Source organism: Onychostruthus taczanowskii, unplaced genomic scaffold (genome assembly GCF_017590055.1).
Source record: "Onychostruthus taczanowskii isolate IOZ18803 unplaced genomic scaffold, ASM1759005v1 scaffold4, whole genome shotgun sequence".
NCBI lineage: Eukaryota > Metazoa > Chordata > Aves > Passeriformes > Passeridae > Onychostruthus > Onychostruthus taczanowskii.
In genome coordinates this window covers 1146548-1162212 of record NW_024501459.1, presented here as the reverse complement: position 1 = coordinate 1162212, position 15665 = coordinate 1146548, and the positions used below count along the sequence as shown (strand labels likewise).

The window sequence follows — 15665 nt, the reverse complement described above, 5'->3', positions numbered from 1 at the left end:
CAACTGCATTGCAACTAATACATGACTAATAGAAAATAAAAAGGTGCTGTATGAGAGAGAAAGAGCAAGTGCTCAGAATACTGAAGAGAGAGCCACAAACGAGCTATGAGCCAAGGGGATAGTAAAGGCATCTGGCCTGCAGTACACAAGAGTAGTTTTAGCAGGCTGCTCCGTGCACCTATCTTAGCAATATCCCAAATCCATGCCTTGGGAAACCTTAATGACCACCAATCCTACGCAATAATTTGGACTCATAGGAAGGAAATGCAGACACAGAGGCCAAAAGGACACTGCAGATTGCCTTGATTTGGCCTCCCCCTAGCCACTAGCTTGCTTTTCAGAGCAAGGGCCTTACCGAATGCAGATGGAGCCATAGGTCTGCTTCCTCTGTAAACTCTTCTGACTTGCAATGCTGCAGTCACCCAACTGGAGATCTCCCTAGTGGTGCTTGCAGCCTTGTTTTCCATGCCGCACACTGGATGGATCCCATTTTCAACATCTACTGTGGATCTTTTCTTTATTTTCTTTGGTCTTCCATCTCTGTTGCCACCAACATGCAAACAATTTAAGAAGAATTCTTTCTGGCTGAGGGAAGCAACATAAAAAAGCAGGGAATAATAGATACAAAATGAGCTTCTGTGCTGAGAAGGGTTCCATGTTGGGCAGACATAATAAAAGCAGCAAGCAAATACAAAATCAATTAACCCATACCAAAAAAATTACCAGGAACAACATGGGAAACAAGTTGCAGAGGTACAAAGCTCAGTCTGTCCTAAGAAAGCCAGAAAGGCTGTTGACAAGTAAGTTTATCATTCTGTGTCCTGCCAACCTCCTATTACAGCATCCAGCAGCCATCTGCCCACCCAAGTCCTACTGTCAAAAGAGCTGTATGTTCTTGCTGACAAATGTAAAGAGTCGTGGAAAAAACCCCAAAGCCTCACACACAGCACCTTACGGGTTTTAACTCTTATAAAACCACCCTGAGTAATTTCCAAAATCACAGCCAGACCCTAATGAATAACTTTTCATAACAATGTTGTAGATGTTTCTGTTAACATGTTGAGTATATAATTCTTAATTTCTTCATTTGAAGCTACTCTGTGCTAATAGACATTATGTTCCTTGCAGGAGACAGCAGACAACAATGTGGCTGTACTCAGGGGGCATCATCGGGAAGGAGGAGGAAATTGTGCTTTTCCAAGAGCAGTTGAGCAACTTCATGGGGAAAAAATTTCTGGAGTAAAGAACAAATCTTGACAGAGTGGTGAAACACACAAGGAGTAGGAGCCTTCAGCAGAAGGAGAAAGGAGAGGTCTGAGAAACAGAGAAGACATTGCAACCAAGGGCCCAAGCTGATGTAAATATTTCTCTCAGGGTGCTGAGAGGGGATTGTGAAGACTTCCTGTCAATGCAGGAAGCCACTGAAAATTTTGAGCTGAGAAAAAGACCAGAATATAAGAACACATATTGCTTACTAGAGGGGAAGGTAGCAATGGGTTAAAAACCTTGTATTTCTACTGTCCCCATGTTTCTTCCTTTAAAAATAATGAATGTTCTGGTTTATCTTCTAATGAAATCATGCTTTTGTTGGCAGAATATATGCTAAAACGTGAATGATAGAGAAGATTAGCATGATACCTGCACAAGTCAGTTTGTGGATGAAGAGAAGTCTCCACAGTACAGCAAAAACATTGACATACTGGAGGAAATCAGTAGCAGGCCACCACTGTTAGGGGGCTGGAGCACAGGCATGAGGAGATGCTTAGAGAGATAATTCAATTCAATCCTCAGAGAAGAGGAGGCTCAGAGAAGACCTGACTGTGGAAACTACCTGTCCTTAGGCTACAGTCAAGACAGAGTCAGATTCTCCTGCATGTGTCTAATGATAGGCAATGGACTTGAGATGTAGAATGAGAAACTCGAATTAAGTATAAGAAAAAATTTTTACCATAAAGATGATACTGGAGTAGGGGATTGGGTTTTCCATCTTTGAGGGTGTGAAGGACTTGAATAACCTGAGCTATCTGATCTAGCTGGACCTCTTTGGAGCAGGGGGATGGAGTAGATGACCCCCAGAGGACCCCTCTAATGTAAATTCTTCTGTGATTCTGTGAAACTCAGTTTTCTAGGTTCAAAGAGTTGATGTTTTTAGATATTCATCACCTTAAAGACAAGATGCAAGAAAGATCCTTGTCAGAGACACAACCTGCCCAGGCTGATTAAAATATGTCGTGTCATTTTTGTGAACAGTGCTTATATTCTATGCTGTGGTTGTCATATGAGAAAAGTAATACCTCTTTTTTATGTATCCTGCAAGACACTGCTCTTTTGGACCCTTGATTCTGTCTGTTATACCTCTGTGCCATGGTCTCAGCACTTAACTTCCGCCAACACTAATCTCTATCTTACTGCTTACCCTTGAAGGATTAAAAAGGTTCTTATAGATAGTAACCTGTATAATTGTAGGATAAACAAGCTCCAGATACAAATAATTTGTTTACTCCTCCTTTTTTTTTTCCTCAAAGGAAATGTGTATCCTCCTCCTTTGAGACCATGCTTTGCCTGTCTCCTAAATTACGAATGATAGTTAAAAAAGGGTTAGGTTTATTACCTGCATATATGCACATGCATATGTTCACATCTACACATGTACACACATACCACAGATATCAACCCTTGTTTATTTATTTTTTTACATCTCATGCTTTCACAGAAAGACATAGCTTCTGCATGTGCAACGCAGTGGCTCAGCAGTTGTCCCATCCTTTGCTGTGCTGACCCAGCATGTCTTATGGAGATTTCCAGGATGCATTCTCAATGAGAGAGAGAGAACTTATACAGGACTACAGTGCCTGCTCTGCAGGCGCAATCCTTACAGTTATCCCTGCTGCATGGGTGGCTTTGCTCTGTATACCTATCACAGGTATACAGGTAAACACTCCTTTGTGGCAAAACTGCCAAAATGTGAGAGGACATGGGAGTTGCATGTCCTCTCACAGCTGGCCATGCCTTCTCTTAGTGCTAGCTTTTGGGTTCACTTTGCAAGAAAGAGATTAATACTGAGAAGAAAAGAAGTCAAAAGCCTGAAGTTCTTTTAGCTCTGCCACAGACTCACTTTCCAGTCCTGAGTAGGCTACTTCACATCCCACATCTCAGCTCCAGCATAGATAAGAGGGGCAATTATAGCAACACCACACCAGAAGCTGTGGTACTTCATATCTGCAGAGGTCTTTGCAAATATAAACTGCACAGAAGTTCCTTTCTGTAACCCTTCAAAATAAAATATGCAGAAGCTGGTAATTCTTCCCCATTTCTCTGCTGTCAGGTAGTAAGGAGTAGCCTCAGTGGCAGAATGTTGAGTCTATGATCTATGATCTCAGCAGAGCAAAATTCACCAGTTTAATGAGATACTGCAAGTTGCTGAACCATTTCACTGCTTTGGCTCCTCAGAAGTGTCTAGGCATTGATTACAATCACAGAGTGTAAATAATTCTGGTTTGTAACTCCTCATGTGTTTGAACTCTGATGCTGGCATTCCCATGCCATACCGTGTTAGACATTCAGACAACTGTGCTGATCACATATTTCCTCTTACTTTAATAGGCCTTTCAGGAATGAACAAGCATTCCCTTGTATACTACTATGGTTCCCATCACTTGATGGTCACACTTAATTAAGCACTATTTTAGTTGAGAGCTGGTTACAGTTCATTTCATTAAGTGATTTCATGATCACCAGTGGTACACTGACAGCTCTGTTAGCTGAAGTTATGTGAAAAGGGGCAGCAGAGACAACAGTAACATTTTGCAGCACTTCCTCATCAGTGATTTTCCAGGCACTACCCTTGCAGGGTGCAGCTATGTTTCCATTAGCATTTAGATTTTTGGCTCAAGGCTATCTGAGCCTTGAGGTATGATAGACCATATTGTATTACCAGTACCTTTAGCAATGCTAGTCCCTGAATCCTTAAAGTCATCATTTTTATACAAAGTAGATAGAAAAAATTTCTTCATCTGTTTTCCTTCCTTTAGGTTTTTCTGTTCATAGTCAGCAAATAAATGTGATTAAAGGACAAAATCCCATTTAAAAAATGTAAGAAGTAATCAGTTGTGAAACAGTGTTGCAAGGTTCTCCACAGGCTGTTTAAAAACACAGGACAGTTAACTCTTAAAGTATGTGAGTGTCACATGACAGGAACAACACAACCAGTGTCACATAATGGACATTGCAAGATACTTTTACAATGGTTGTAAAACCATACATTAAAGCTGCATGCTAGAAGAAGCTTCTCACAACAGTTTACATTCACTCATAGAGATAGGTAATGCATAGATGATGTAGTGTTTCTAACGTGCAGGAAATTTTTCCTAATTGAATTGGGAATTTTGCACAACTGTACTTCAATCCTAGATCTAAAGTTCAGCCTGCCTGTGCTTTAAGACACATTTCAGTTTAAGAGGGAAAGAATTGTTAGGAAAACATCATCATAATGGAGAGTGAGATGAAAGATACAGATATGTAGTAAAAGCCAAAAATAATGCCAGAGACTTGAATTTTGTTGTGAAGCCCTTTGTCACTGAAGTTCAGGTTAAAAAATTGTGAAAATTGATAAACTGTATCTTATATAAAATAGCATCTTTGCTGTATCTAGCTTTTAGTTCAAAATATATGAAGAAATAGCAGACATTTGCCATACACTAAGGGAGACAAAAAGAAAAAAGTATCTTGTGCCCAAGAGTCAAATGATATGACTACATGTTACTGTGATTCCTTTGAGACCTCTTCTATATGAAGATCATGAGAATGACATATTAATAAAAAAATTCCTACCAATTTCAGCTGTTTTCACATTCCTGTGTGTATTAGGCTATTATCATTTGTGATGAGTTTGTCACTGGAGTCCAGAATATAAAGGAGTGACTCCTTTCAGTCCTGGGAGGAATTCTCTTTTGTGTGTCTTCACCAACACATATACATTGCAAAAACCCAAAACTAAACCCAAACCAAACCAAATAAACAAAAAACCCTCATCTAGCAATGAAACTAGATACATAATGTATGGAAAAATGCAGCATGCTGTGCCCCACCCAAGAGAGTTATGAGAAGTTCCATGTAAATTTTGTGAACTTCTGCTTAGAAATTACACTTGCACTAAAAGGGGAAAACAAAAAGGCAACCCTGCTATGATTTTTACAACTGGTCAGCCCAAAATATTCTTATAAATAGTTTATATTCCTATAACATCTTTTGCACATATACTCTTCACAGTACCTGTGGTGGATTCACATCACTGTTCCAAATTTAAAGGCAGAGTAAACGATATGCCGAGCATTTAAGTGACCAGTTCAAAGTTGTGTAACAAGTTACTGTTATCCTGACTATCTCAAGCTCTCATACTCTGGAAACTACACCCCAACTACAATTTGTACTGAGTCATTTAGCCACAGACATGGTAAGCAAAAAAAAAAAATTACATTACTCAGGTCTTAAAAAGGTGATACTCTGTGTACTCAATAAATCAAGGAAAAGGAAATCAGCAATGGGCTTTGAACCAAAAATGCAAATTCATGGCAAGATTACTCAGATTTCAGAATCCCAGAGTCACACAGAGTAAGTTCAGTTGGAAGGTACCCACAAGGTGCATCGAGTCCAACTCCCAGCCCTGCACAGGTCACACCATGTTCCCAAGAGTAAATTTGGTTATCAAGATAAGAGATTTTCACTGCCTTAAGAGGAAATCACCAGGGATTTCTATATAGTTCTTCTATCACACAAACCTTAATTCCTTCAAGAAGAATTTGGCATTTTCCAGGTAGGTGAGGCACGGCTCAGTAGTGACAATGACCCTGCTAGTGTACTAATGAGCAAAAGATTACAAACTATAACAGGATCTAAATAAACATTCATTTCCATATCTCTTAGATGGATGATTTGCAGAGCATTTTTTTTCCCTGCATATGACATCTTTTAAATGACCATTTAAAGAGCCTGTCTCATGTGACTTTGAGCATTTCTGGGCTGCCAGTAATATGCATTGACTGCACTCCAGTTTAAAAGTACTGTGCTTTCTCTATGATTGTACAGAAACAACATTATTAGTATTAAAGACAAATTCCTAAAGGGAAAACTAGAGAACATCCAACAAATCTTTGACTTATACAAAAGTCAGAGCTGCATGATTCAAATACCAGAAATTCACTTTCAGGAATTTTGGCAAGTTTTTATAACTAATAAATTATTACTAGTTTTCCTTGGTATTCATTATAACATTAATAGTGGTGGATTCCTTCTTACATGTTTGGTTTTAATGTCCAAAAATGTGGGAATCCCTCTGGTATTTAACAGAACAAAATTAAACATAAAAATCATTGGAGGAAATCTAAAACATTTTCTTTTTTAATAGGCAAATACTCAGAGACTGAAGACTTAAGTCTTCACTGAAAGGCTTTGCCAACATAGCTGCTGCTGATGGTTATGATATTTTTCAAGAGACATAGACACAGCATGACAAAAACATTCTTGACATCCATCTTTCACATCTTATTTTATATGTCTTCCATAAATATGTGAATTTTGTAGTCACCAAGTAGCTGAAGGGACACACCTCTGGAGCTACAATCTTTAATGCCGTCAAGATACTACACCTTTTAAGCATGCCTTCCTGGAAGGAATCAAGTGGAAAAGCTCTGATTATGTTTTCCTGAAGAAGAACATGGGATCCAAAACAAGTGACAAAGCCTAAGAAGGCATGCATGGCCTTGAATCCAGGGGCTGCTCACTGGCATCAGGGCTCTCTGATGCCAGCTGGAGCCTGAGTCTCTCCTCCAGCAGGAAAGGCATCAAGTCCTTCCTGCTGATCACTCCAAACACTTGATTCTGCAGGTTCTACAGGATCCAATAAGAACATGGATTCTCTCCCTGCTCCACATCCTCAATTATACCTAAAACATCAGGAAATACCGTAGTTAAAGAACCATTTTATTTTTTGGTAAACCATAAGGTTCAATCTAAATAAATTGTTATGACTGGAATGCACTCAAGTTTCACAGACTGGAAAAGCAAAGTTGAGGTCTACTTTCTAAGACTTTTCTAGTCTAAGATTTGCTTGAAAATAGTCAGTGACCCCAATGTTTATTAAGTTTTAAACTTTTTTTATTGCTGCTATCTCATTACACAACCATTTATGACATTCTATAATATTTTGTAATACACACTTATAAAAATCAGTTCATGTAGAAACATAGGCTGCAAGGAAGAGAAACAATTACATGGGTGTGAGAAGTGGGCCTACCAGTACTAAACTCTGGTGATTGAAAACTATGAGGGCTTTAATGGTTACTTGATGGGAACAGACCTAAAGATCATTTTATTGTCAACCAGGCTGGTCTATATAGAGTATGTAGTTGTTCACTAAGACTTTATTTTCCCCATAATTCTATAGTATTATTCCCGTGACTTGGCCAGTTCTGTCAAAGAATGTGTATTTTGCTTCCCAATGCTATGCTTCCCCAGACAGAGGAAGATTGAAAAAAAGACATGGTAAAAGAAAATGAATTAATTTTATTTCACAGCATAGAAAGGCACATCTCTTCTCCCTCTCTCATTTACAGAACAGACCAGGCATTCAAAGACATAAGGAAGAAAACAAATTAAAAGTGAAGAGGTTTCCTCTTTCTATACCACATGTAATTTTGCTGTGGAAATCACCACTGCAGGAAATCATTGCACCCAGGAAATTCACAATGGATATTTATGTGGATATCAGAAACAGGGCTTTCATGAGTGATAATAACAGGTTGTTGAAAGAGATATTAAACTTTGTTGCTTCAGGGATCACATCAGTATGAAATGCAATTGAGTTCTATAGGTTTCCCATAATAAAAAAGTTGTGTGGCCCAAAGGCATGAGCACTAGACTGGGCTTCAGTTTGAGCTGGCTTCTACTTCCATGTATGACCTCCTCTTGAACTTTGGAAAACCATGTGTCCTCCCTCCACCTCAATTTTCCTATCTATTAAAAAAAAAACCCTCTCAAACTAAACTAGATAATGCATATTAGGAGCATTGCGGGTTTTGTAAACTTTCTCTCCTTCTAGCTATTCTCAAAGCAAGGAATTTAGACCAGATGGATCTCAAATGAAGTCTCATCATCTTTACACATGAATTAACAGAAGCAGATTTTATATCTTTTTAAAGAAAACCCAAGTGAGTTAGGCCTCTGACCTGGATTTCTCAGTGTCGCCCATCTCAGTTTCAATGACTGGAAATTCACCGAGGCAGAAACTGCATTTATTTTGTTTATAATATATTTATTTTAGTCTTTACTCTGTATACCAAACTTATTATTGCTTTTGGACCCAGTATTTTAGTACAGGATTTAGGAAATAAATGTGGCGATGTCATAGGAGGGATTAAAAAAAAAGGAAAGGGAAAAGAAATATAGTTTTATTTATAGTTGATGTATAGGCACTGTACTGTAATGGAGTTTAAATCTCAAAAGTGTTGCTTTATATTTGCTTTATAGGACTATAAGAGCCAAATAATGACATTTAAATGATCTATTCCATTAGCATTGTATCATTTTGTCAATCTGGAATGTATTTTAATCAAAAGCCCCCTTGAAATGGTCTCCTTTGTTGTATTTTCTTTTTGGCTCATTTTATCAACATCTGTTATGTTTATACAATATGAATTAAAACTTCGGAATGCTGTTTGTACTCAGCTACTTTTGTTGAGAATGTAACGTCCCAGGATTGGCAGTGTTTATGTAAATCAGTGCGGCTGACACAGCCATCATAAACAAATGAGAAAATATAACAAACATATTGTTCATGGAGGAAATGTTTGTTTTTAGACTTGGCTTCAGTCTTACCAGATTGATGAAGAGTTGCTGATACCAGGGATCTGTAGTGTAGCGATTTAGCAGCATGGTTGGGCGCAACAGACTGGGCAGCTTCTCCACTGTTATCTGGAAAAGGCAAGAACACATTTCTCTTTCCTTCTGTGCAGCACATTAGAGATTCAAAAGACTCCCAGTTTGACTCCTAACAAAAAGGCTTCTAGCAGAGCTACACCAGCAGAACTTGTCCAAACTTTGTAAATTCTTTTGCCAGTAAGACTTAAATTAGCAATTGAAATTAGAGCACTCTTTAGTTACAAATTTTTGTTTTCCTTTACTGTAACTGTATCTCTATTAAGACAATGCCAGTTTTACTGGCTTAGGGGTGTTCATGCACTAAGTGGTAATTACATGATAGCATAGTGCAGAAATATGCAGCAAAACTGGTATCAGCCATCAGCTGAGCTTCAGCCATTTTCCATAGGAATATGTATTTGAGTACTGGCACCTCATCATACATAACTGCCCTGATCCTTCTTAACATTATTTTGCCAGCCACATTCCCATGTGCAAACCAAGCTTCAGTAACACATGATGACTTTCCAGTTGGGCCTGTATAAATTCCTTAAACGACATTACTACTCTTGCCTTAGAAACTCACAATTTTCTTCCACTACGCTTAACGTTTACTGTTCTTAAAAATCCTTTGGTCATCTGTCAAGGGGAAGAATGCTACTTGCTTTTCAAGTTTGAAAGCTTTTATAAACACTCATCATTCAGAGAGGTGCTATCCCATATAGAATTAAATATTATAACAATTCTGCTATCCATAGAGAAGTCGAGAAAGAGAAGAGTGGAATGGCCTATCTCAGCAAAGAAATTCTTTACCAGCAGTCTTGCACCACTTCCAGACTCTAAGTGGCATTATAGTTTATGAATATGTCCCTGTAAGTTCTCTGGTCATCCTTAAATTTAAGTTGAACCTGATCACTTCTTTATCTCGACCACAGATGTTGCATAATCTCTTCATTCATGGAGTACTCATCCTAAATCACCCAAATATGCTTATTAAACAAGGAAAGAACTGAAAGAAGAGAGGTTACCTTCTCATAGGAGAGCAGATGAGATGGGGAGAAAGATTCATTATTTGTCTGCAGTTCAGAGATGTGCTTTTTCTCCAGCAGTATGCACAGCCTTAACCCGAAGTTAGAGCAGATGACTACATTCATTATAATGGGCAAATTTTAAACAGCAAGTACACAATGCTTTAGCATCAGAGATATGATGACACCACAAGTCCTGTGTGTAGGTTTGGGTTCTTGATAAGAAGGACATCAAACTATTAGAGTGTATCCAGGGAAGGGCAACCATTATGGTAAAGTGCCTCAAGAACAAGAAGTAGGGCAGTGGCTGAGGCTGCTTGTTTTGTTCAGCTTGGAGAAAAGAAGGTTGACGGATGGACCTATCATAGTCTACAACTTCCCGAAGGACAGCAGCAGATTGGGAGGTGCTGATCTGCTCTCTGGTGACCAGCAGTAGGACACAAGGAAATGGAATGAAGCTGCATCAGGAGCATTACTTATGGGTCCCTTCCAACTTGAGATATTCTCTGATTCTAAAGAATTAGTGGGCTGACCACACATTTGGCTTTCCTAAACATCCATTAGCAATAGCAGCATCACACAGATGTTTGCTGATTTAGGTTTGGCATGTTAGATTAAAAGACATCACCTATCCTACGTGTTCTTCTTGACCTCTCCTTGACCTTGTCCTTGGCAGGACCAGCTCATGAACTGTGTAGTTTGCAACCAACAAGACAATACCTGTAATAAGCAAATACAATTATCTAGATGCAAGTAGACTGTTGTTGCTTCCCTCATCCTTCTTAAGTAACAGCTACATTAAAACAAGATCTGCCAAAATATTATGTCCTATTTTAAATCATCACTGAAACCTTCTCTCACAGTACTGCCCTCTAGGGTTCATTAAGACATCTAATATTATTGCTGACTTAGTAATGTTAAAATCAATATTTTTATAAATTAATTTATAATTTCAAACCTTTCTTCAGTTCTACCTTTCTGCATTACACAGATAAGGCCTTGTCAAGCAAGATACATAAAATTGTTATTTTTATCTTAGTATTTGTTTGCTACATTCATACACATACACACAGATTCCATTCATACTATCCACTTCTCAATTTTTAACTTACATTTTGATGACAGATACCTTGGGGACCACCACAAATCTTTTTGGTCTGTGGCATACTTAGCATCATGCTAGCCTTATTCTGTGATTACAGCTAGGAGCTAGGAGTTAATACAGTAGTACAGAGTTTTGCAACACACTGCTAAATTATGTGCTTGATAAACTCAGAGGAGAGCAGTTCAAGATGAACTCAGAGGAGAGCAGCAATCTTCATTAGGGCATCAGAAGAAACATAAACAACATACCAAGTGGCTTTTGTGACTGTATCACCAAGTATAAGCTGGGAATTTTTTAACTGAGTATTTCTGTGTCCAAAAATACTGTTTTATTCAAACCAATAGGGATGTTGTAGGGATTTACTAGTTTTAAGATAAATGTCTCCTAGGAAAAATTAGTCTGCTTCAAGGTGTTATTAGCACTCCACAGCAGAGGGCTTACACTGAGGTCTTTAGCCATTTTAATGATTCCATGCCTCTGTGATTGTAAGAAAACATGCCTGCTTGATCCAAAAGATCCTAGAGACTGGATATGGAAGAACTAGGTTCAAGTCCTTTATTATGAAACACCATTTAAAGATATCTGTGAGAGTCTACCTCTGCATTTTTGTACAGATCTGGAACACATAGTTGAAGAAAGCTATCACTTCCACCTCCCACAAGTTAACATTGGAGGGAGACCCCTTTCTCCTGAAATGGTCAGCTATTGCACTGTGTAATCTTGAAATCTGCATTTTTTTCAATGGCTTTGGTCTCTCATCTAAGGTTCTTAAAGGGATTTTTATAAATAAGCATGCCATGCGAGTATAACTTGTAGAAAAACATTAGCTCTGAAGGAAATTAGTGGCACAGCCAGAAATACTAGGAGTCTGTCACCTGCTCCCACCTTTAAAGCACATCCCATTCACAGGACAAAGAAGGAATTGGGTATTCTTCATAACTATTGAAACTTTATTTGTCTCTATTTGATATCTGACTGGCTTTGGTTTTAAAAAATCTCATTCAGATTACTAAAATAATCTGCAGCAGAGCTAATGGCTGAGCAAACACTTTGCCCTGGGTTCACATCTCCCGTCCTGGGAAAATCACTGATCTTCTCTAAGCCTCCTACCACATGCATAACATCATATGGACATGTAGCATAGACAATTAATGGACTTGGTTTTGAGGACAATGATGAGAACACACTAATGAGGCATGCTACAACAGGCAGGACCTCTTCCACTCAGACTATGTTTGGAGGAGGAAATGGAGAAAAGCACAGTATATTCAGAGTATATTCACTGCAGCAGAGGGTATGGGGAAGAAACTAATCCAGTCATTCCCTATGAATTACCTTTTGTGCATTACACAGTTCTGCAAGACTCTCTAAAGGTTCATGTTCTACAGTCTTTCACAAAAAAGGTCTGTAATCATTCTAAGAGACGTAAATACACAGATCTAAATTATCAAAATTGTGGTCCGAGATCATCATGCACAGCTCCAAGAAGTCTACTTCAAGAAAGATCACTGGGCCCAGGAATACTCCAAAGACTTTAATCCTAACATATACAGAGAGCAAGTGTGAAAGTTATGATCCACCCTGATCCTCAGCCAGACTCTGTTTGCTCAGGTCCAAAACACTGTTCAGGTCTGTAGCCCAGACTGCACCATTTTCCACTTGAACATGATGCTGGACTTAAGGAAACAGTGACATTCACCATGAGCTGAAAGAGCAGAAACATTTGTTCATCACCAGTATTTTGTTGGCTGGTTTTGGCAGCTCGCAATTTGCTCGGCACTGCTCTTAACTAAACCCAGCAGGGAGTCACTTAACAAAACTTTGAAAAGTGTGAGAGAAATTTGGATAGTCAAAAAAAAAAAAAGCACACACAAACACAATGAAGGAAATCTTTGGAACATTTCTGATAAGAATCCAAGCCTATTAAAAACTGCCATATTATGGAGAAAAATGAGCATACATTATTTCACTTGGCCTTCCAGAAGTCAGGCTTCAGAGGTATAACAACATCATTCTTTGATGTTACATACAACATCCTTCCTATCACATCATCAAGCCTTAGAAAGCAGACCAAACATGTTTCTTGCACTATTTTGTGAGGTTTAACAGGAAGTGTTAAGATTCAGACTTGGACTCTGCAATTGTTCGTTTACTCTTTATTTATTTAAGAAGGAAGAAAACTCTTAAGGAGGGAATCTCATTTCAAAGATACCCTGGCAAGGCATTGCAGTAGTTTCATATGCTCTATCTGTTATAAAGCATGTATCATGAAGATACACCTAATTAAGATAACACATTATTATTCCAATATCCACATGTCAGTTTTGGCATGGAAGTCAGGAATGAAAAGTATCTGACAGCTGATTGTGTCACTCTTCTTGTCAAGATGGCCAATTATCTGAGGAAACTACAAATTCTAAATATTGGGTGAGTGACATAAAAGGAACTACGGCTCCAAAGTAGTTGCAAATGAACAGAAGGAACATTAAAAGGTGATGCAACTGGCGAAAGCATTCAGGGCAAGACTCTCCTAAACAGAATGGATAAAATAGCTACACAAAGGGACAGGGGGAGGAGGGAGGATTAAAGAACATGAAGCATCATTTTTTCATTTACTTTAGAAAGCTTTAGGCTTATTTCTCCTGCCTTAATCCACCAAAAGTACCTGGGTTTTTTGGATTTTTTTTATAGCTGATTTTATCTATTGTTTTGGCCAATATTCAATGCAATCATTTGCCTGACTTGAAATCGTGTTGTGCTTTTTTAAACTTGTAAAAAAGAGTATTCTGCATATGGTGAGCTAGACAGTAGAGAAGGACTAGGTCATCACATATCAGGAACTGTTTTAAATCAACGAAGTCTTCATCTTACACAATAAAATCTCAGGGTTACCGGGTTGTTTCAGGTTAGGCAGCCTAAATCATTACTGTTTACTTAATATTTCTTTCTTCAAATGAAGAGGGAGCGTTGCATGAATTTTTGGCATCTTACCTAAAAGATGATGAAAAGGTCACTATCAAGTACTAGGCTGAGGTTTTCCAGAGCAAAGATCAAATTCTGTCTATGCTACAGCTTTTCAAAGGATACTGAGCAAATATTTAATCTCTGTACCTCAGTTTTCAAATCTACAATACAGAGATTTCATCTACGTCAGGGCTGTGTTTTGAAGTTAATACTCATTACTTAAGTTGCCAGTTGTCAGGTTTTATAGGCAACATCATCAGGATGAATGAGCAGAGAGCAAGTCCACAGCCTCAACATGAAAATGCAAAGGCAGCTGTTAATAAATTGTAAATGCAAACTTTATTTTTCAGACCTGCAGAAAGGCTAGATTTTAGAAATGTATGAAGACTTAAAAGTCAGATTTGTATTTCCCTACAAGCTGGCTTGCTGCTAGGCAGACTTTGAATTTCAGAAGAGCCTACCACACATATAAATGGCAGGACAAGCATGTGATCAGTCTTTCCATTCACACACCAGTTTTCCCCATGCCTATATTTGATTTCGACATTTAACCACACTCTGCACTTGCCTAAAAACCACCCACATGCTGCAGTGTGGCTGCATACGTTTTTAATTTGGCTTTTTGGGTTAGCACACAGCCTCTGCAAGACTCCAGTTTTCCCTGCAAAGGGCTCCATCACAAAGTCCTACAGCACCTGCACAATTATTTGTAAGGCCAAGCAGGCCTACTTATTTTAAAAGTATCATATAATGTTGTTTTTTGGAAGAAACTTTTCGCACTTTGGATATGAAATAAAACCACTGCCACAGACTCTATAAACCTTCCTCCATCTGTGTTATTCATGAGCTACAGCACCCCAGGACCCTGACAATGCATGGGAGGATTGTAATGTCCAGGACTTTTGTTGAAAGTACTGAATTCCATTTATTTAAATAGGCAAGATTACTGTATAGTGTATCATTGAAATAAACTAGAGCAGCTCTTCAAAAGCAGGAGGCTGGACAGTAAAAACAATCAATGTGCTGACAGACTCTACTCTCTAACATGAAAACCAAGTAATCACAAAGGCACTTTGGTACTGCCGTCAGATATTGCTGTCAGCTCCCTAGTCTGCACACCTAAAAATAGTTTTCAAGTCCTTAATGTGCTTCCCCTTCCCTTTTTTCTTCTTTGCTGGCTGAGTTCAGATGAAGCCTTCAAACCACTGCCAAAGGTGTTTCTAGCTTTGATCAGACCTGGTAGAATCGCCATTGCCCAGAACATACAGCGAAGGCACAGTGAAAAGGAAGGGGGAAAGTTGACCATGATCCTCTGGTAAGAAACAAAACCCCATTTTTATCTCCATTTATTGCATGAACTTAGCAGACTTCTGTGTTTGATTGAATAACTTTGCATTCTTGTGATCTAAACTTAGCAATCTCTGCACAACAGTGCCAGAAGGAAAAGGCTCTCCAGCAATCTTTCAAACCCATATCAGTTATTTTGAAAGTGCCAGCAGCAAGGCTGTCACAATATTAAGGTAGATATCACTAGCTCAGTAATTAATTTATGAATTAAATGTTTCAAGTCTCCATTCATCTTTAACTTTCCTTTCTCTAAGCTGTTGCACCACATCACTACTGAAGGCAAGTACTTCTTCTCTTGCTAACGAAAA

General features: G+C 38.5%; 1 pseudogene; it reads right to left on the bottom strand.

Moving 5' to 3' along the window:
- Positions 1-6738: 6738 nt before the first annotated feature.
- The window catches only part of LOC121340310, a 75678-nt pseudogene continuing 66751 nt past the window's right edge, over positions 6739-15665 (bottom strand).